The 23,116-nt window shown below is 44.8% G+C and overlaps 1 long non-coding RNA gene across 2 annotated transcripts in view; it reads left to right on the top strand.

Moving 5' to 3' along the window:
• Nucleotides 1-1,941: 1,941 nt before the first annotated feature.
• Nucleotides 1,942-23,116, top strand: part of LOC132345920 (uncharacterized) — a 30,382-nt gene continuing 9,207 nt past the window's right edge. The window contains exons 1-4 of one of the 2 annotated variants that reach the window (XR_009495506.1): nt 1,942-2,984; nt 11,761-11,857; nt 12,060-12,152; nt 13,381-13,647. This is a non-coding gene — a long non-coding RNA (uncharacterized lncRNA). Of the gene's footprint in view, nt 2,985-9,663; nt 9,862-11,760; nt 11,858-12,059; nt 12,153-13,380; nt 13,648-23,116 lie in introns of those variants that run through there. The other variant, XR_009495507.1, reaches the window with a different exon arrangement.

The raw sequence follows: 23,116 nt of genomic DNA, 5'->3' as shown, positions 1-23,116 counted from the left end.
CCGTGAGCCTTCCTCTAGTCTCACCCCGCAGAGAACTGCCCCGGTCAATTCTCTGGTTTCTTTTCTGAGGTCCTGCAGAGAAGAATGAGATCATGTCTGAAAAGGGAACTAAGCTTCTTGGAGCAAGAAGCTAAATAACTCCAATGCCCACAAGTGCCATTATCTGGCTTCCATTTCGAATCCTGATTCAAGGACCTGATTGAGTTTATCTTTTGAAAGAACTGGTCAGCTCTTGAATCAAAGAGTTGAGTCCTCTTCTTTTCCTCTTCTGGGTTTTTGAATGGTGTTGAGAGCCCCTACTGCCATGGCAACAGGAGATGTGGAAAACTGAACCTGAAATCGTGGGATGGAAAGGACCCTGTGGAGAAGGCAGCCTCTGAGGGACCAGAGAGTCCTTATCCTGAAGGTGGATAGGAAGCTGGTTCTTTGCTTCATCCTGACATTGTCCTCTGTGGCTAAGATTTTAGGCACAAACGTTGACTGGTTCTGGTGTCATGCAAACCTCAGTCTGAATGCCAGCTCTGATATGCCAGCTCTGTCACACGGCTGTGCGACAGCTGGCAGGCTGATTAACCTCTCTGAGCCTGTGCTGTAGGACTGTTGTGTGGATTGTATCAGAGGATAAATCATTGGGTGCTTGGCACTTATTAGATGCTCAATAATTAGGAGTCCTTGTGGCCTATTTTAAGTGTTAGTTTCTTAGCTCTTGTTCCACGTGCTCTGCTGGCTGTCTCTAAAGATGTGGTTCCATCCATTCGGAAGCATATGGGTAAAATCAAGCTCCTCTATGTCAGGCTTACTTAGATCTGGGAGGATCAGGAAAAACCTGCCTGACATTCTCCTTGTACACCCGGCTCTTCTCTGCTCAAGTAGTGATGATGATGGAGGGGAGAGACATTTGCAGGCAGAGAACCAGGAACCAGAAAATCTGGATTCCTCCAGCCTCGGCACACACAGACACTCTGGGCCAGTCATTTCCTCTCACTGGCTTTGAACATCTGCTCTGTCACATGGGTTCCTGAGGCCTGTAACCTATTGCCCGAGCCTTCTCCCTGGGCTAATCCAAGCTGGGTGTTGTCTGCCAGGCCAAGTGCAATCTCTAGTTGAATCACCATCTCTCCACAGCTCTGGAAAAGTTAGGAAAGGACAGCCGCGGGCAGGGGTGAGGAGGGACGAGTACATAGAAAACCAAAGCTGCTAGATGCCGTTGCATCCTCTGCCTCGGGCATTTTGTCAACAGCTGGGCCATTGGTCACCTACCAACAAATCCCCGTGAATCAGGAGAGAGGCTAGAGGGACTCAGAAGCTCACTGCATGCATTTGGGCAGGTCGCTCCATCTCACTGGGTCCCAGAGTCCGCATCTGTAAAATGAGAGGGTTTGATCCTTTCAACTCTGCTGCTCTGATAATGCACTTACATGGGAGGATGCTGCCTGGGTTCCAAGGGCCAGGGGCCAGCAGCCAGGAACTCCAAGGTGGGGCTCTCAGTTCTAGCTTCTCCGCTGCTGGAAGCCTGCTCAAAGGGAAAGGCAAAGGTCATGGCTTGAACTGAGGTTTTCTTTGCCTCTTGTGTGGTTTTCTTCTCCTCTCTTACAAGCCATGGAGGAGAGAAAGAGCTGATGGGGAGAGGAATTCTTCAGGAAGCAGGCGTGGTGCATTGAAGGGGACCCCCTCTCCCTTTCTCGTTTAGTACTACTGTTTTTTCTCAATAAATATTTATTGAGCACCTATGATGAACTCAGTACTTGTTCACATCAGTGTACAAAACACACAAATCCATGTCTTTGTAAAGCATATGCTCTAGTGCAGGGAGACAGACAGTAAAAAATAAAGGTAGAAAATCATATCTTAACAATATTTTCTTGGCTATAAAGACTAGAAGAGATACGGAATCAAGGTTGTGACTGTGGGGTTTTGATAGAGGGCAGTGGTAATAATTAAAATAGTTGACTTCTGAAGGAAGATTGATACAGGCTGGCCAAGGGGAGGACAATATTTAGAATATAACTACATTTAATATTCACAAAATGCTTTTTAATAATGATATTCATTAGTGCTACTTGTTAATAATTAATAAATGAGCCATCCTCCGTTCATCCGATTTTTTCTTTCATAAAGTCTTCCACAGCTCTGGGGTGTCCCCGGCTGTCCAACTTTTATTCTCTTTGTCTCCCTCCTCTTATGGATGTTCTTGTTTCTTGCCTGGTCACCTGGGCTTTTTCCATCTCGAATCTTCCTCCGGCCTCGCCCCTCCTCCACCCGCCTCCCCCCATCCCGCTCTGCTCTAGCTCTCTGGCCAGCCTGTCAGTTTCAGTCCGATGAGGGCAAACCGAGTGGAACAAGCTGGTGGATGGGGGAGAAGAGGAAGGGCAAGCCTTCGAGCAGCCAGATCGCATAGCGAGATCCTCCGCCGCGGCTTGGGCGGAAGTTCCTTCGGCTCGCGTTTTGGAAGTGGCTGGGGCGCTGGGGACTGACCGTACTGCAGTTGAGCGGGGAGGGTGGGGCGGAACGATGATGATCTCCTCTCCTTTCCGAGGAAGAGGGCCACCTGGAGCATAGGCGCTCCACGGCGAACCCCTGCTTCTTCAGATTGAGAATAAGGGTAATGATGCTAGGCTAGTCATCATACTAGCTCAGGCTTCTTGTGAGAGATCAGTTTTAAAAGTAGAAGACAGGGCTTTGGTAGGTGCTGTGCTAAATCTCAAGAGATTCTTCCCGAGGCCGAGCAGGCGGCTCTGTGCTGGGTTCCCAGGGGAAGGGCGATGACGACACCACCTTATGACGTCCAGGAGTTTGTGTTTCCCCATGGGGGAGGAGCGGGGAGGCGTGCCACTCCCTGTGGCAGAATGCAGGCTGTTTTAAAGCCAAGGAGAGGGTCTGTCCTGGCTGGAGGACTAGTGACCACCCCTCTAGGTATTGCACTGGAGTATATGTAACTGTGACCACTGTATGTTCACATTCCAATGATGACTTGGATTGAAAAGGTACAATTGAAGGACACGTTTAAATATGGGATGGGTCTCAGTTTCACATAAGGAATTTGGTGACCTGACGTGCTGGGTATCGCTCAGGATGCTGAGTCTGGTGTGATGAAGGCAAAAGGGCTGAGAATGTTGTTACCATGCTGGAAAGAAGCCCTTTCCCTACCAGAAGGTTCACGCCTCACTGATGATCTTTATAGATGCTGGTCCTTCAGACTCCTTGGTGAACTGCGTGTATTTTTACATTCTGTTCCAGCAAAACACTTAGAGGCAAGCATGTTTGTCATTTGTTTTTGTTTCTGAATCACCTACTTGTGCTCTGTACCCATTTTCCATTGTTTTATTTTTTGTATATTTTTTCTTTGTTGGGGCTTTTAATATATTATGACTAATACTCTTTTTCTGACTTGCTGCCAATAATTTTTCAAGTTTGTTTGTCGTATTTTTTTTTCTTATACCTTTAGGGGGTATAGTTGTGTACAATAAAGTGCACATAGTTAAAATGTTCAATTTTGTTTGAAATAGTATTTCAAAACTGGTATAAACCGGTGGTATAAACTGGTTATACCAGTGGTATAAACCAGTGAAGCCATCATCATAATCAGATTAACATGCATTTTATTCACCCTTCAAAGAGTTTTCAGACTTCCCTAGCGGCTCAGATAGTGAAGAAAATGAAAACCAAAGTGAAGGTGGTTCAGTCATGTCTGACTCTTTGAGACCTCATGACTGTATAGTCCATGGAATTCTCCAGGCCAGAATACTAGAGTGGGTAGCCGTTCCCTTCTCCAGGGGATCTTCCCAACCCGGGGATCGAATCCATGTCTCCCTCATTGCAGGCGGATTCTTTACCAGCTGAGCCACAAGGGAAGCCAGTAAAAAATCTGCCTGCAATGCGAGAAGACTGGGTTTGATCCCTGGAAAAGGAAGATCCCCTGGAGAAGGGAATGGCAACCTACTTTGGTATTCTTGCCTGGAGAATTCCATGGACAGAGGATCCTGGTGGGTTACAGTCCATGGGGTTAAAAAGAGTAGGACACGACTGAGCGACTACACTTTCATTGTCAAAGAGTTCTCGAGGCCCTTGGTAACCCCTTATTTCTCTGTCTTCATCCCCAGGCAGCCTCTTGATCCCCTTTCTGCCACTATAAATTAATTTACAATTGCTAGAATTTTATATAAATGAAATTATACAGTATATGCTCTTTTTCATCTGGCTTCTTTCACTCAGTGTAATGATTTGAAGATTCACCCCTGTTGCTGCTTGGGTCAAGAGTGTGTTCTTTGTTGCTGAGTAGAGTCCATTGTATGGATATACCACAGTTTGTGTATCCATTCACCTGTTGATGGACATTTGGATTGTTTCCAGTTTGTGGCTATTAAAAGTTGAGCTTCTGTGAAGATTTATGTATAAGTCTTTGCATTTCAAGTAGGTTTTGACAGCTGGAGGTGAAAATATATTTCAGACAAAAGGTCACAGAGAAGCAAAGGCAAGAGGTGGACAGGGAACAGGGTTGTAGCTGTCTGGGGTAGATGGCATGAAGGATATTCACTTGGAGAGCAAGGTGAGAAGAGAACAGTTTGGGGGTGGATCTCGGGGGCTTTGGAGCATATGCCTTGGGCTTTATTTCATTCTATACACAATGGAGAGCCATGTAATTTTTTTTTATTGAAATATGGTTGTTTTACAGTGTTGTGTTAATTTCTGCTGTACAAAAAGTGGTTTAGTTATACATATACTATACATTTTTTTTAACCATTATGGTTTAATTTTTTTTTTTAAGGCAGGAAAGACACAATTGGAATTCCAGCTCTTCAGATTAACAGCTCCTCAATCCATATTTTGCTGAATGTGTGTGTGTGTGCTAATTGCTTCAGTCGTGTCCGACTTTGTGCAACCCTATGGACTGTAGCCTGCCAAGGTCCTCTGTCCATGGGGTTCTCTCCTCAAGAATTCTGGAGTGGGTTGCCATTTCCTTCTTCAGAGGATCTTCCAGAACCAGGGATCAAACCCGTGTCTCTTAAGTCTCATGCGTTGGCAGGTAGGTTCTTTACCACTAGCACCACCCAGGAAGCCCACATTTTGCTGAATAGTTAAGCTAAATGGTCAGTTTGCTTTTCATGTTAGCATGGGGAGAGATTTTCTTATGCTGAAGTTCAGAACCAGCAGTAGCAGAGTCTCAAGGTCATGGAGGAAAGGAAAGTCCTCCTATCTTATGCTCCCCACTTGTATAAGAAAATAATTCTATTGAACTCTTCCTTGTCCAGGTATCCCGTAAGTAGTGGGATGTATACACTCTGAAAGGGTTTGTAAAATGTAAAAATGGATTTCTGGTAAATAAATTCAAATTTCTCATTACTTTCTATTAAAAAAATTGGAGCTGTATGACTATAGAAAAATCCCACCTTAGAAAGATCATCCTTATAAAGTGAATTCGTCAGGGTCCCAACAGGAAAGAGGCAACACACTAGAATTGGGTAAGTCAAAGGGACATAAAAAAAAAAGAAAAAGCTCTTTACAAAGGTGTGGGGCTGTAGGGTGGCCACAGGAGACAGTGACATAATCAGAAAGGACAACTGGAGAGAGCGTTACCGGAGCCTGAAGGGAAAGCTGTGTAGAGTCAGCCTCCCTTTGTGGAGGGACACACTTAGCCTGAGATGACCAGAAAAATAAATGCTGTGTTCACATCCTTGTCTTTGCCAATGGTTACCCCAGCTAGAAGCCCGAGATCATGGGAAGCCTTCGATATGGTCCACGCAAGTAGAAAGTAGGAGGAAGGGTGAGAATACTTTTGGGAGGCGTGTGAAATTAACTTGTTACATTTGCCCCCACCCCTTGTCCCCCATCCTGATCCACTCTCCATCCTTCACTCTGCTTTGGGCCTCAGGACCACCCTTGCCCTCTGGCTTCAGGATGCACCACCTGGAGGAGTGGCGGGGCATCTATTTCCCTGGCTTCCTCCTTGCTGCCTTGCTACAGATGGCTGTGTCCCTGTACCAAAGGCCACAGCTCCTATTAGGGAGCATCTCTTTATATAGTTACTGTCCTGGAGGCAGCAGTATTATACTTCTTCTCCTTTTGGGTCCAGGAATGGTAATGGGCTCCCAGTGTTGCTAGCCCTGGGGTACCACGCCATCTCTGGTTAGTTTCTTCTTATCCCGACCACTCCATTATAAATAGTCTCTTATTATTGTCTCTCCTCTTTTACTTGGCTTGAGTTGCCATCTGTATCCTGCCAGGACTCTGGTTGATACAGAAGTCAAATACATGTAAAATTCCACTTGGCTGACCTACTCTATCAGGTTGATTCTGTGAACCTGGATGAACAAACAGGCACCTAGACCAGCTGGCCCATTCCATCATCTCTCCTGGCCGCTGGAGTCCTCAAATCTTCCTGCAGATTGTTCTAGAGCCCCAGGAACCCTTTGCCATTTCAGCCTCCTGCATCTGACTGCTCCATCTTACCTGATCACTGTTGGGAGCCCCAGGTAGATGCTTCCCACATGGTATCTGATTTTGTACATAACCCTATGACTCTATGGTCTCTCCTTGGGTAACAGTACACTTTGCATCTCCTCTATCAGATTGCATGTACCTTGTCTTAAACCCTTTGAGCTGCTACAACAGAATACCATCGACTGGGTGGCTAATATAAAAAAAGGAAATTATTTCTCACTGTTCTAGAGCCTAAGAAGCTCAAAACCAAGTTTTATCAGAAGACTCAGTGTCTGATGAGAGCCCACTTTCTGGTTCACAGATGGCCATCTTCTTGCTATGTATGTCTTTACAAGGCAGAAAGGGAGAGGGAGTTCTCTGGAGTCTCTTATAAGGACACTAATCCTACTCATGAGGGTTCCACCTTCATGACCTAATCACCTCTCCAAAACTCCACCCCCTAAGACCATCAGGCTGAGGGGTAGGTTTCAACATATGAATTTTGGAGGGACACAAACATTCAGTCCAGAACATACCTCTAGGGCAACTCTGTATTTTTCATGGTGCTTAACATAGGTACTTTCGATTGGTGATTATTGAAAAATGTCGAGTAGTTGCTCTTGTTGTTTAGTCATTAAGTCATGTCTGATTCTTTGCAACCCCATGTACTGTAGGCTGCCGGGCTCCTCTGTCCATGGGATTTCCCAGGCAAGAATACAGGAGTGGGTTGCCATTCCCCTCTCCAGGGGATCTTTCTGAACCAGGGATTGAACCCAAGTCTCTTGCATTGGCAGGCGGATTCTTTACCATTGAGCCACCAGGGAAGCCAAAAATAGTTGCTAACACTTACCAAATATTTACTACCTGTTAGGCAGCACTGTCCTGACTATTGATGCGGGCAAAAGCTCTGTGAAGGAAGAGGTACTACTACTCCAGTTTTATAGTTGAGAGAATGGAGGTACAGAGAATATTAAGTAAATTGACTAAGATCATAGAGATTAAAAACAAAAAATCAGAGTCACGATTTGAACCCAGGAATCTGGTTCTAAAGCCCAGATGTTCTAACTACTGCACTAAACTGACTCCAGAGAGGTCTTTAATGGGGTCGTATATCCAGACAACACAGTCAGGACACAGGGATGGACAAAGATGGTCACACAAGATCTCACGTTCTCGACATGGAGGGAGGGCTCAACTTTCTGATGTCACTAAGGCATTTCATTCATTTGGCTCCAGGGCTGCTTTAATGGCTCACATCTGCATTTGAAGAAGTTGCTACAGATTCCTTAGAGTACATTTGCTTGTTCTTTTCCTTGCAGTCTGCAGATCTTTCCAGGCTCTTTTACATAGTATCCATTATGCTTTTGCAAAACTTCAGAGCTTCGATTATACAGTGGAACAGAGTGAGTGAAACTAACTGAATTACGTACCTGTGATCTTCTAAGTTTTTGTCAACTTCTAGTCCATTCCCGGAAGTTGGCCAACTCAAGAGGCAGTGGGCCAAAACTGTGGGCTGGAGCCTAGACCTTGTATTTGGCCTTCTCTGTGGCCAAGGGCTGTGCACAAGGAATTCAGCTTCTGTGAGTTTCATCAGCTGGTGGTATTGGGTTGGCCAAAAAGTCTGTTCAGGCTTTTCTATACAATGTCATGGAAAAATCCAAATGAACTTTTTGGCCAACCCAATATAATGGAAAGACCTTTCCCAGCTTGACACTTTCTGATTTCCTGTCATTTCTGCCCTACCTGTCAGACTTTGTTCTCCAAACATTTATTTGTGGACTATGTCTTAAGCCCAGCTAAGTGTAAGAGAGAGATGATTTTTTTTTTTTACCTTGAAGAACTCCTGGTCTGGTGGACCTAGAGAATTAATATGCCAGAGAGGGGATCATCAGGCGCCAGAACAAGCTGTGTGCTGTTCTTAGTCGCTCAGTCATATCCGACTCTTTGTGACCCCATGGACTGTAGCCTGCCAGGCTCCTCTGTCCATGGGGATTCTCCAGGAAAGAATACTGAAGTGGGTTGCCATGCCCTCCTCCAGGGGATCTTCCCAACCCACGGATCAAACCCAGGTCTCCCACATTGGAGGCAGATTCTTTACCATCTGAGCCATCAGGGAAGTCCTGGTGAATAAGCTGAGAGTAAGCTGAGGAGCCAATTATGAATTCAGATTCCTGGGCTCCACCTCCAATGTACTGAATTAGAGTCTCTGGTTCTTATGCAGAATCAGGTGGAGAACTCTTGCTGGGCTGCATTTGGATGATGTTGGTGATGGACCACAGATGGGATGCCCAGCAAGAGGTTCCATGGAGGATGGTATTCATCCCTGGACCACCTTCATGTTCTTGGCCATAACTGTGTGAGTCTGCTGTATTATTTACTTCATCATTTTCTTTAAATTTATTCACTTGGAGACCTGAAATGTATTTATTGAAAAATGAAAACCTTATGCCAGAAATGGAGAAGTAAATATTGCCACAATAGAAGGCAACTGTAGAGGGAACATGACGGAGGAAAGAAAAAAGGTTATGCAATGCCAGCTAGATACAGCTAAGGGCTCTAGCCCACAACTTCTCAGCTAAAGTGGGAAATTTGCAAGTGTCAGAGAGATGGGAGTCTGGGCTCAGAAAGAGGAAGCCTGATCACTGAAACAGAGGTCAGCTTGATGTTCAATTTGATGTCATTGATGCTAAACATTTCAAGGTTGAACAAGAAAAGAGACTTTCAAATTGATTTTCTTGACCTTTCTTCAGAAAACATCTTACATAAAGATCAGTGTGTAAGACAGATTAAAAGCAACAACAACAACAAAATAAAAAACAAAGCAGCTGCTCTGAAAAAAGTCAGGGGAGGGGTCCATTTCCTGCTGTGTCAGACCCCAAAGCATTCAGTCTGCACTTTGAGAAGTAGTGGCCTTGGGGAACCACGGGGTTCTGGAGGCTGGTGGAGTAAGTGAAGGTTGAGGACCCGGGCACAGCGACAGGACCCCGCAATCTTTGTGGCAGCAGGGACTGAAGGAGGAGCATGGGGGTAGGTCATGGAGAATTGAAAGGTTGGCTATACCTGCGGTGGGGGAGGGTTATGAGATTTCTGAGCTAGGAGTGAGTTTCTATTTTATTTTACTAGTTTCTTTGAGTCTAAGGAGGCAAAAGGACAGTGGTTTCTTCGTCTGGAGTGCATATCTGGGTTTATCCTTTGGTCAGGAGGGACAAGGAAGTCTCGGCATGGTGATGAAGAAAGGTACATTTGTATTTCAGAGTATTTGCAAAGGCAAATCTTCCTGGAATTTGGGGTTACCTGTGGCCTGGCTCCTGTCCCTGTCACTCTGATGAATCCAGGAATCATCTGATGCTGGAAAGAAACATCACGTGGTCATTCTCAACACGTCTTGAGAATATCTTATGACAACTAATGGGAAGCCTTTTTGACTCCTGAGAAAAGTCTAAGGTGAATCAGTGTGCTCATTTTGGGAGGAAAACCAGAGATGGCTAAGTTGTAATTCTTATCATGTGAAGGTTAGTCAAGACAGTAGCCAACTCTCATGGATATGCTGGCATCCCACCTAGATACCACCCCCCTTTTTAAGATTTTTTTTTTGATGTGGGCCATTTTTAAAGCCTGTAGTGAATTTGTTACAGTATTGTTTCTGTTTTTTTTTTTTTTGCCTCGAGGCATCTTGGATCCACCTCGAGGCATGCGGGATCTTAGCTTCCCGACCAGAGGTTGAACCCATTGAAAGGTGAAGTCTTAACCACTGGACCTCTAGAGAAGTCCCTAGAGCTCCTTTTGGGGGCTGAAATTCCCAACCCTGGTCACCAGCAACACTGGCCTTGAAGGGTTCAAGATTGTGTCTCTTGTTGCTGTTGGCTCTGGCAGCAGGTGTCCAAGGTTCCAATCCCCTCAAGGAGTGATCTGCTCCATGCCTCGCTAATGTAGGGACACAAAGGCTGGGCCCTTGTCTTCACACTGGGGCAACTCTGCAGGGCCGTCTTAGCTCCAGAGCTCTGTGTAGGATTGATTTGGGTTTTAGTTGCAATCTCATCCTGGGTCAGCTCCCATCTTCCTGTGTTCTTGGTGACATCATGATATGAAACCAGACAATGGAATTACATAATATTAAGTTTCCAGGAAAGTGGAATTCTCCAGAGGAATAAGGATGTCTCCATGAAATGAAACTGCTCAGAGCCACAGGAGCTCCTCCTAAGCCTCCTATATGGGGTGGCTCTTTCCTGGGGACAAATAAAGTCTGAGTCAATAAGATAATACCTGAATGTGTATGTCTACATATACATTAGATATATTTAATGTGTATATATACATATATGTGTATTATGTGTTTTATATATAAATATATACATATATATATATATAATGTGTAACCTCTTTCTCCCAGGTGGCGCTAGTGGTAAAGAACCCACCTGCCAGTGTAGGAGATGCAAGAGATGTGGGTTTGATCCCTGGGTCAGGAAGATCCCCTGGAGGAGGAAATGGCAACCCACTCCAGTATTCTTGTCTGGGAAATCCCATGGACAGAGGAGCCTGGTGGGCCATGGTCCACGGGGTTGGAAAGAGTCAGATGCTACTGAGCACGCAGCACACAGCGCGTGTGCGCTCACACACACCCGCAACCTTTCCCCTAAGCCTCCTGTATAGGGTGGGCTCTTCCTCAGGGACAAATAATAACATCTGAGTCAATACAGGTAACACTTGAATGTATGTACATATATTATATATAAAATGTATATATTTTATATAGCATGTACATATTATATAATGTATACATACTATATATACTATATATTTTATATAGCATGTGTATATTATGTAATGTATATGCACATTCTATATAATGTATATATTATATATATATACACAGTTCAGATATAAAAGTAGCATCTTCATGAGTAGGTGTTCATCTGTGTGTACATCTGTTCCAAACCCAGTTTATATTCCTGCCTGATTTGCTCAGCCTCACCTACTGTCCAGTTCTTGGCTGCCTGATCAACGAAGAACCCCAGCTGCTTCCTCTGTCACCTCGTCTCCTAACACTGCCATCTGTCCCAGCTCCCCAGAGTGAAGGCCAGACTTTGGCAAAGCCTCATTGCATCTGCCGTGGTTGTAGCCACCACAGATCTGGTGCCCAAGGGTGACCAGATGCACCTATAGAGGCTTTGGTTTCAGGGGAAGCCCCAGGTCCCTGCAAGCGACTTGGTTTCCCCAGAGGAGCTGGCTAACATAACTTGCAGGTTTAGGGAGGTTATAATGTCCCATTGGATGAAGTTTGACCACAGGGAGAGACAGGAAGGAACCAACAAATAAATGACTCCCTTTTTCTCCCCCTCCTAGACCGTTCCAGGTGCCCTGACTCCATATGGTCTTTCTGGAGACTTCCGGTGTGAATGAGTGGCTGGCTGTGTTGTCTGATGAAGTCGAAGCCAGCTTGGTAATTACCACCTTGCATTCGTCTCCATCCTTTCCCTCATCTTTTCCCTCCCCTACCTAACCCTGGTGGTCCTGAGATTGCACTGCTGGTAACATGTTGGCACCTAAGATCTGCTTCAGAGGGCTTTCTCTTGGAGACCCACCAAGGTAACGCAGTATCCGAGAGCTTTTCTATGCATTGAAATGAATATTTTGTATTTCAGTGCTGTGTTTAGCATCCAAATATATGAAATGAAAGAAATGAAATACCAACATGTACCTAACAACTGAGCTGGACATATGTGTCACAACTGAATGTGAGTGTTAACATTCAAACAACAGTGGGAAACGGCTAGATTGGTGTCCATAGCTGTGGGGTCCATCCTTGTTAAAGTTGGTGCATTAGTTCTCATCTATCGCTGTGTTATAAGTCACCCCAAAACATTGTTGTTCAGTTGCTAAGCTTTGTCTGACACTTTGTGACCCCGTGGACTGCAGCACACCAGGCTCATCTGTTCTCAACTGTCTGCCAGAGTTTGCTCAAATTTACGTCTACTGAGTCAGTGAGGCTATCTGACCGTCTCATCCTCTGCCACCCCTTCTCCTCTTGCCCTCAACCTTTCCCAGCATTAGGGTCTTTTCTAATGAGCCAGCTCTTCGTATCAGGTGGTCAAAGGATTGGAGCTTAAGTTTCAGCAACAGTCCTTCTAATGAATATTCAGGGTTGATTTCCTTTAGGACTGACTGGCTTGATCTCTTTGCAGTCCAAGGAACTCTCAAGAGTCTTCTCCAGCACCACAGTTTGAAAGCATCAGTTCTTCAGTGCTCAGCCTTCTTTATGGTCCAACTTTCACATCCATACATGACTACAGGAAAAACCATAGCTTTGACTAGATGAACCTTGGTCAGCAAAGTGATGTCTCTGCTTTCTAATACATGTACAGCAGCTGAGAACAGCGAATGTTTATTATCTGACAGTTCTAAGTGGGTCAGGAATCTGGGAGCAGCTTAAACAGCAGTTATGGCTCAAGCTCCCTGACGATGCAGTCAGGTTGTCAGCTGGGGCTCCAGGTTCAACTGGCGGAGACTCTGCCTTCACGCTCACTCACGCGGCTATTGGCTGGCCTCAGGTCCTCTCCACGTGTGCCTTTTTGTGGGGCTGCCTCGAGCGTGGCAGCTGCCTTCTTTGAAGAGAGCAGAAACAGCCTCCAAAGGAAGCCATAGTCTTTTTATAGCTAAATCTTGGAAGTGGTGTACCATTATTTCTGCCATATTCTATTCATTTGAAGTGAGTCAATATATACAGCCCACATTCAAAGGGAGGGGATTACACAAACGTGTGAATACCGAGGGTGGGGATGCTTGGGGGTTATTTTAGAGGCTACCTACCAACCACATGGGTATACTATTCCAGTGGTAACTTACATCAACTGTCTCTGCTGAGTCTCAGAGAAATTCCCTTCTGTCTTATTCCAGGAGCCTCTTGGGTTTATTCTGGAAATTTTTCTGATTGGGCTGAATAATTTCTGCTGTTTTCGTCTCCAGTTGTGTGGGAGCTGAAAAATCTGTGTTGGTGTTGGTATTTTGGTCAAGCCTGGGAGAAGTGTGGCGTTCATGTAGGAGTGAAGATGGACAGACCCCTGGAATGCCACAGGGACAAGTCACCCTCAAGCGTCCTGACAGTGGAACCACGGGCCTGAGCCACGAGGACTGGACTGTCCAGGCTGCATGACCAATCTCACCTCTATTTGGGAAGCAGAGAATGTCGTGCAGCATCTCTCACCCACACCGGCTGCCTCAGTATTGCCGCAGGTACCATGAGGGATGATGGACAGTTGAATGAAGACAGTCTCTGTCCTCACGGCATTTATTTATATGAGCTTAGAACTCAGAGTGGGAGTTTAAGGCTACACGCATAAATTTGGGACGCATCAAGCAATAGAAACACTTTTCGGCAGTGGTCCTTAACTTTTTTGGCACAGGGACCAATTTCGTGGAAGACAATTTTCCCACAGATATGGCAAGGGGGTGGTTTGGAGATGATTCAAGTGCATTGCATTTATAGTACACTTTATTTCTTTTATTATTACATCAGGTCCACTTCAAATCATCAGCCATTAGATCCTGGAGGCTGGGGATCCTTGCTTTAGGGGAGTGAGTATAGATAGAGTCCAAAGAGGCTAAAAGCCTCCTGGGCACTCCAATTTTAGTGATTAGGAAGAGGTGGAGCTGCCAGCACAGAAGACAGAGAAGTCCCATCTTATTTGTCCCTAAGCAACGTTTTACCCAGCAGACCAGTGGTTGACCTGGTTAATCCCTGCTTATGAGACTGCCTGTGGGTCCTCACAGCGGCTCCAGGCTCCCAGACCTCCAGATGAGGATAAGCACAGAATAAGGGAGTTCTCGGGCTTCTCTGGGAGTTCAGATGGTAAAGAATTTGCCTGCAGTGTGGGAGACCTGGTTTTGATCCCTGGGCTAGGAAGATCCCTGGAGGAGGGCATGGCAACCCACTCCAGTATTCTTGCCTGGAGAATACTGAGGAGCCTGGTGGGCTACAGTCCATGGGGTGGCAAAGAGTCGGACATGACTGAGTGACTAAGCATGGCACAAGGGAGTTCTCAGCCTCAGGTATTGTTTCTTTTTTTTACATAGGCTTTTTTTTTTTTTGGAGCAGTCTTAGGTTCACAGCAAACTGAGCAGAAGCTCAGACTTCAGAACTCAGAAACCGAAGTTTCCCACAGACTCCCTGCCTCCACCCCCAGGCATGCCTCCCCTATTATCAACACCCCATTCCAGAGGGGCGCACTTGTTATAACTGATGAAGGTACACGGACACATCATTATGCCTCAAAGTCCGGTGAGTTATGTTAAGGTTCACTAGGGATTTTTCTTGGCGTTGTATATTCTGTGACTTTGGAAAAATGTCTAAGGACAGGTAGCCACCACACAGTACTTTTGGTGCCCTAAAAATCTTTGTTCAGCAGTGTTTTTTAAAACCTCTTTTTAAGAGCAAAGTGGAAGGGGTTGGGGAAGTAAAGGAGCACCATGCTGCTTGTGGCTTCTAGAATAATCCCAGATATGGTCCTCTGTCTCACTCACAATTGGACCAATGTCTACTGGAGCTGAGTTTCCCGACCCTGGACACTGGAACCAGCAGCTGCGGCTTCAATCCTGCTCACACTTGCCCTCATTTTTCTGTTCCATCTATAGTACATGGGAATATTTGTTGACTTCTGAGTCAAGCTATCCATTTGAATTTTCCCCCTAAGATCATGTTATCTATTAACACTATATAGATGGAGCAGAAAGGTCCACCAGATTTTGAACTTATTGCATCATTTTGAATCCAAGTCTTTTTTGGAGTCAGATGTGCTCCTTTTGGGTATGAATGATCCCCAAATCTCAGATCCCAAGAGTTGAGTCTGATAACAGGCGCAAGAAGGCTAAATTTTATTTAGGTTATTATACCTGAGGCAGGTGAGAGAACATTGATTCTTGATTGTGAAATAAGAAAAATAATATCTTATTTTGCATCAAGTGTCAGTGAAATGATAATGTGGCAGTGTTTCATAAACTGTCAAATGCCCTGTGAATTATAACTGTTACTAAAGAAGGGCCATCAAACAGGGAGGGGGCCCTTTCCATAGATTTGGCTCATGGAAACCTAGTATACCCACTCTACTTTCTTCCAGCAAAGTGCAGTCAGCAAAACTGTGGGTTTAAGAAAAGAATGCACATTCGTTTCTCATTCATCCTTCCTGTAGGCTCTAGTGCTGTAACCAGATATGGACCTGAGGCCATGCCAGAATGAAGGGGAAACATGTGGCCAATTTAATCAATTCAATAAAAGCATCCTTTCAAGCTGGTCCAGAAATTTGGAGCCCAGAGCTCTAGGTAAATGACTGGCAAAATCTTCTGATTCAACTGATAAGATGTTTTGGGGTTGTGTAGATACTACTTAAGAGATCAAAGGTCAAGCAGTAAATGGAGAATCTAATTGGGATTAAAACCTGGAGTCCTTAGGCGGTGCCACTGCAGGGTAGACGCTGGGGAGAGATGGATGAGTCCTGGAAGGGACACATCTAGTTCATTCTTCTGGGCATTAGTCAGGGAACTCCTTTCTGTGGGTCCCTGTCCGCTGGCTCTTCCCAGATTCATTTTAAATGTCACGAGTGATGAATCACTTCCTGGGGATGCCCTTTCCTTAATGCACCATCCTCCGGGAACTGTTCTTTCCTGCTCTTCTCCATGGAAGTCTCCATTTGGGTCAAGGTCACACTGGGGATCTCAGCCTATTGAGACCAGTCTCTTCTCTTTCCCAGAATCATTTTATGACTAAGACCAAAGACAGGCTCAGAGGCCCTGCACAGCAGGAAGGAAGCTCAGGAAACAGAAGCCAGGATGGTTAGGGGAAAACTAAGCAAGGTGGAGAGGGGAATGAAGAGACTTTTCCATAGCATATTATGTCTATAATGACTATTATTATCATCATGGTCATTTGCATCTCTCATGGCAATTTGTTTCTTGCCACTTTGTAATGGTGAGAGAATGGATGCAAACTTCCTAGCATTGGACTTGACATGAATTGGTGCTCAAGGAAAGTTTTCTTCTCTGTATGTGTCTTCCTTCAGGCTTCTCTGTATCACTCACAGTGCCTTGCAGGAAGCTGATGCTGCATTCAATCTCTTGACTGAATAGAGATACTTCATTCTATTTGACTTAACCAGCAAGCAAGCTGTTCAAAAATGTTTCTCAGTTAAGAGCACTGTTTGTCGAGGAAGGGAAACCATGGCCACTCACATCACCGCATGCAAGGGTAGCGGGGCTGGATGTCTGCAAAGATAAGGACAGCCCTCTTCCCTCACAGGTGAGGGGGAAGCCACGTGAGTTTAGTCTTCCTGAATTTCTCAGGGGGTGTTGATAGTTGCTCCCTGCATTACATATTCATCCACTTACTTCTACCCCTAATTGGCTGCCCTAAAAAATTTCACTTAGGACTCAGGACTTTCACTTAGGACTTTCCTGGTGGCTCAGATGGTAAAATGCCTACAATGTGGGAGACCCAGGTTCAATCCCTGGGTCAGGAAGATCTCCTGGAGAAGGAAATGGCAACCCACTCCAGTATTCTTGCCTGGAGAATCTCATGGATGGAGGAGCCTAGTAGGCTACAGTCCATGGGGTTGCAAAGAGTCAGACAGGACTGAGCAACTTCACTTTCACTTTCAAAAAATTTCACTCAGAGACCTCATAATACCTCGTGGCTAAGCAAGGTCCTGACCCCCCTTTTTTCAGAAAGCTGCCTTTCTAGATCTGCTTCCTGCTGTTACCGGAAACACTGAAATGACCCACTCTGGCCAGGTACTATAGTAACCATCTGCATTAGTTATTTTACAACAGGAGGTCCTCGTAAGGAACATGAAACCAACAAGCCACCACCAACCAGAAGAATTCGGGAAAGGTCAAAAGGAGATACCACATGTCCTGCCCTCCCAGAATCCTCCTCGCTGGAATCCATCTTGGTTGAGCAATGCCTGTGTCACCAGGAAGGACCCTGAGTCAGAATGATTGGCCAGAGACAACCTGAAAACTAATCCCATCACCATAAAAACCTGAAACTGCAAGCCACATGGCAGAGCAGTCCTGCTGGATCCATTTATCCTCCTGCTCTCCCCGTGGACAGTCCTTCCCAACAAAGTCTCTGCCTTTGTCAGTACATGTGTCTCCTTGGACAGTTAATTTCTGAGTGTTAGATAAGAGCCCACTCTTGGGCCCTGTAAGAGGTCCCCCTTCCTGCAACATTGCCACTCCAGGACCTGAGATATAAAAAACCTGAAGCTCATGCAGCTGAGAAAAGTAATCCACAGAGAAGCACAGCTGCAATCAGAACCCAGGGCTTTGGACTCTCCACCCAGTGCTCTTCCGATTTTACTTAAGCTAGTGCCCCTCTTCTTTTAAAAATATGCAACCCATGAAAGGTTCCATTTCTTTGTGTTCTTAGATGATCATTTCTTAAAAAGGGAATGAATCAAATTAATTTCTAATGAACTCAGCATAAATGACATCCCCCAGAGACATGGCCACTTTTCAAGGTCCCCTCTATGGGGTATCTCAGGTGCTACACTAGGTTGGACCGTGGCAGGAGGGGGTGTCTTTTAAGTAGGAGGATTCTTCCTGAGGGGTGAGAAGAAGCTGCAGGACACTTGGGAAGTTGGCTAAGCATCGGTGGTGGGTGGATGGGCTCCAGATTTGAAAGCCCGGCTCGTTTGTCAGTGGGCTACCAGACAAGTGAAAGTGAAAGTTGCTCAGTCGTTTCCGACTCTTTGCAACCCCATGAACTATACAGTCCATGGAATTCTCCAGGCCAGAATACTGGAGTGGGTAGCCTTTCCCTTCTCCAGGGAATCTTCCCAACCCAGGGATTGAACCCAGGGCTCCTGCATTGCAGGTGGATTCTTTACCAGCTAAGCCACAAGGGAAGCCCAAGAATACTGGAGTGGGTAGCCTAACCCTTCTCCAGTGGATCTTCCTGACCCAGGAATCAAACCAGGGTCTCCTGCATTGTGGGTGGATTCTTTACTAACTAACCTAGGCAAGGGTGTATAAAAGTTTTTCCTCATCATAATTTAGGCTGAATAGCCCTCTTGGCTCAGCTGCACTAGTTTGATCTGTTTATTGAAAGTGCAAGTCCCAAAACTGACCTGGTTGAACATTATTTTTGATCATTCCTCAAGTCCCATCTCTAGAAGTAGAAGTCCCCTGTATAGACCACATTAAAGTGGGACAGGAAGAGCTTGAAACCAGACAGCCCTTGGTTCCCAGTCTGGCTCTCCTGACCTACCAGCCAGATTAGCTTAGTAGGGATAATGACAGCAGTCTTGAGGGGTTATTGTTGTGTGATTACATGTAATGTATGTATATACTAGGTATTCCATTGGAGAAGGAAATGGCTACCCACTCCAATATTTTTGCCTGGGAAATGCCATAGACAGAGGAGACTGGCAGGCTTCAGTTCATGGGCTTGCAAAGTGTCAGTCATGACTGTGCGACTGAGCATGCATGCCCTAGGTATTCCATGCGTGATAGCTACTATTGTCATGAATATTGTTAATTATGTAATCTTGGGCAAGTTACTTAACCTCTTTGAGATTCTCCTCTGCAAATTAGGGATAATGTTAATTTTATTGTAGTCAAATTTATCAACCTTTTGAAAAAGAAATTGTTTTGTACTCTGAGGCCTGAAGATTCAAGCTCCCTATTACTTTTTTTAAATGGGGGTTTTGTCTTTAAAGAACATCTGTTTTTTTAAAAAAGTTTTATTTGTTGATATTTTTATTTTTGTCTGCATTGGTCTTCATTGCTGCCTGAGGGCTTTCTCTAGTTGCAGCAAGAGGGACCTACTTTTTTGGAGCACAGGCTCTAGGTGCATGGGCTCAGGAGTTGTGGTGCCTGGGCTTAATTGTCCTGAAGCACATGGACCTTCCCAGATCAGGGAGTGAACCCACGTCCCCTGGATTGGAAGGCGGATTCTTAATCACTTGACCACCAGTGTGTGCTTAGTCACTCAGCCATGTCCAACTCTTTACAACCCAAAGGACTGCAGCCCACCAGGCTCCTCTGTTCATGGAGATTCTCCAGGCAAGAATACTGGAATGGGTTGCCATGTCCTTCTCCAGGGGATCTTCCCAACCCAGGGGCCAAACCCAGGTCTCCTGCATTGCTGGTGGATTCTTTACTGTCTGAGCCACCAGGGAAGCCTAAGATTACTGGAGTGAGTAACTCAAGAATACTGGAGTGAGACCACCAGGGAAGATGTGTACCTTTCTTGTCTTAAAAGTTCTTTATAGACATCAGCGTCCCTTAGTAACCCAGAGTTTTGCTTGCATGCCTCCTATGATGACTGTGAAATATCTAGTGCCTGTCCTGGAATGGGCTGTGTCTGTTTGTCCTGTATTCTGTGGGAACCATGCCATATAGCTTCATACTATCTCTATGAAATAGGTGTTAGAATTATTCCATTTTATAGGTGAGGAAGTTGCCTTATATGATTATGTTTTTTGCTTACAGCAGACATGTTAACTTCTGTCTTGCCTCCTTTGACTATAAAAGGGTGAGAAAGCTAAATACTCATTCTCCCAGACTCCTCTGCAGCTAGAAGTGTCATCTGACAGTACTGATCAACCTAAATGAGAATCTCTAAATGCTTCAAGGAAAACCCTGTTTTCCTAATAAAGTGAACTGGAGTCACATCCCTTCTCCCTTCTGTCTTTCTGGAATGCAGATGTGATGCCTGGAGCAGGTGCAGTTATCCTGAGACTGTTAGATGACAAAAACCCAACAAGCTAAGGATGGCAGAATGGAAAGATGGACTCAGAATTGCTGGTGGCATCACTGAAGTCTAACCCAGTAGAAAAATAACTACCTACCTCCAGGTGTCTAACTCTAAAATGAAGAGCTCTGTGGACATCTTGGAGGGAGTTGCAAGAGCCCTCCTTAAGCCAAGAGGGGATCACAGAACTTCTTGGCTCTGTCTCAGGGCAGACAGAAAGGGGCAGCTGAGCATATGAGGACATTTGCTTTCTTTGCCTTATTGGGAATTTTGAATGTATTACTAAAACAAGCTCCACAGAGGGACCTGCTGTGAGCTGTCCACCAGGGTGGTGCTGATACTTCATGTTATGCAGCTGAGCTAGTGAGAAACCTGGGTGCTGTGCCTGCAACTGCCACAGCATGGCAGCAGCAAAAAGAGAGGACAAGGGGGGTGTGTGTGTGTGTGTGTGTACCATTCCAGTAATTTATGCCTGACAGTGGGAGAACTCACTGGCCATGACATTTCCAAATATTCTTTGCTAAGAAGGGAGAACAGGAATCTGGTGGGGATGGAAGGCTAAGAATTCTTGTGGGACCCCAGATCAACTGTGAGAGAGCTTAACTTATTTTCCAGTCCACTTGGTTCAATGTGGGACACCACAGGGGATCTAGGAAGACTGATCACGTGATTTGGTTCTGCTCTTTCAGGTAAGTGAGGAATAAAATTCTGAAGTATCCCAAGGAACTGTCCCACCAAGGGTCTTCTGGGGCAGTTCACCTGAGAGCACATCTGGATGTCAGAGATGCCTCCAGGCTTTGATTTTTCTTTTCAGGACTCCAAGAATTAGACCTTTTACTCAACTTTTTTGCTCTCCTGTCTTGTCACATATTTTTTCCCCTTACCTCTCATCCCTCAGTAAATGGACAATCCTAAACACCTTTTTTTTTTTTTTTTTCTGATATTAACTACAGAGAAACTGACTTGGATAAAAACAAAACAAAAAACAAACATAGGTCAGTTGCTAAGTTACACGAAGTCTTAAAAGCTTTTGAGAAATAGCTGGTACTGATCTTGGTTGAAATCTAAATGGAACTTCTTTTGACGCCACTTAACCCCTTTCTGACCCTTTCACTGGCCCATCTCTTGAATTTCTTTTTCATCCCAGGAATTCTTTTTTGATTCACTGGACTGGTGCTTCTGTATCTCCCAACCTCCTGCTGATTCAGCCTTCGCCTATAGGAAGGGGGCATTCTACTTTATAGAAAGTGTGAGGTTCTGAGGTTGATCCTAGATGACTTTTGGGAAGAGGAGTGTACTTGGTTCTTATCTGCTCATCCTGGGCTCTGTCTTGGAGTCCTATACCATGCTTATAAATGGATATATCTTTCTATTTGGGAGTTCATGACTTATGCTTGATAACTTAAAGAGAGTTTTAAAGAACTATACATTTAATTCTGTTTCATTTTTCCTATTATCAAATTACCAAACTTTGCCCACCTTTTATTTTTTGCCTATCTTTCAATTTGTCATTCAAGTTCCTTCTGTGAAGACATTCCAAGAAGTCTAATACAGAAGAACATCTCCTTTCATCCCTTAGACTCAGGATATGCGAGATCACTTGATAAAATTGCTTCTGTATTACACTGCTCTCACCCAGAATGTCTCTCTAGCTAATTAGGAATTCACAGATACTCCTCAGTTAGTCGTGTTAAGAGAATTTTGAAACGTTCTAGATACCAGCACTATAAATCTTGAGATGAGTAAAAGAAATATTTAATCATAATTTAGGTACAACCCCCAGACTTTTTGTGTTCACTCATCCTTTCTTCTGTTGCCTCCAATATACTGTCTACTAATCCATCTGCTCTTATCAGTCTTCCACCTACTTCGCTTGACCCTCGAGTCTTAGATTTTCTTCTAGTCACCAAGTTATGTGTTATTATATCTACAGATCCACTTGCCTCGGGGATAGTACTCTCCTCTCCTTTCAAGGGTGGGTTCCCTAGGCTTTCTTTATAGAATTCATTTCTGTGGCATACAGACAAGCTGTCCTCCACTGGACGTCTGTGGGGGTGATTTTCCAATCACGGTGTGTTTGGGAACTTCACCTTCATAGAACTCCAGATTGAACAAAAGCTTCATTAGTGAGTGATTATCTACTTTACAAAGGATTCCTTTAAATAGCAAATTCCCAGAGTGGATTTGAAATAGGTTAATTTAACCCCAGTCCAAAGGTATACCCCATTCAATAACACACTGATTGTTAAGGATAAGGTACACTTGTGTTTATATATAGACTAATTGCTTGTTTGTCCTTCTGACCCCCCTACTTCTTACCTAGTAGAGCACACTTCTTCTTTCAAATTCTTTAAGATTCACTTCTGCGGGAAGGCTATTTTCCGATGAAAAGGAGTGCCTTGGGGAAGACCCAGCTTAGTCCCGTTGTCACTACTTCCTATAATGAAAGAGAGGAAGTTATCTCTATCAAAGGCCACCTCGTCAAGACCCGCAGCCTCTCATATCTCTTTTCAGATTCTCTGTCTCTGTCTCTCTTTATATATCTCTCAGCATAGCCAAGCAGCAATTTTAAAGTTCACAACTGATTTTCATCTAGGTCTCTGATTCCCCACTACCGAGATAGTGTTCACCTTACACATGGTGTTTGAAATAAAGAGAGAAAGGCTACGGTCTCATTGCTACACCTATTGTCAAAACTAGATTAAAGGAACTTTTCTTCCCTTCTGCTGAAACTTTACCTGAAATTCCACAATGAGCAGCACTGCATATTCCAGTGTATACAACCTGTGGTTCTCATGCTATAGTAGTGTCTTTAGGATTCTGACTAATCTGGTGAGAAATGAAAAAAAAATTCAGATTGTCTATACAAGTGTTGCTTGAGTGTTTCATTACTGACTGGATGTTTCGGATGAGGGTCTATCTGTAGGTGTTTGTTAAAGAACTGTTTCAAAGGGT

Source organism: Bos taurus, chromosome 8 (genome assembly GCF_002263795.3).
Source record: "Bos taurus isolate L1 Dominette 01449 registration number 42190680 breed Hereford chromosome 8, ARS-UCD2.0, whole genome shotgun sequence".
In the NCBI taxonomy this organism is placed as follows: Eukaryota; Metazoa; Chordata; class Mammalia; order Artiodactyla; family Bovidae; genus Bos; species Bos taurus.
The sequence above is the reverse complement of the archived record's forward strand: the minus strand, read 5'-3'. Positions and strand labels throughout refer to the sequence as shown.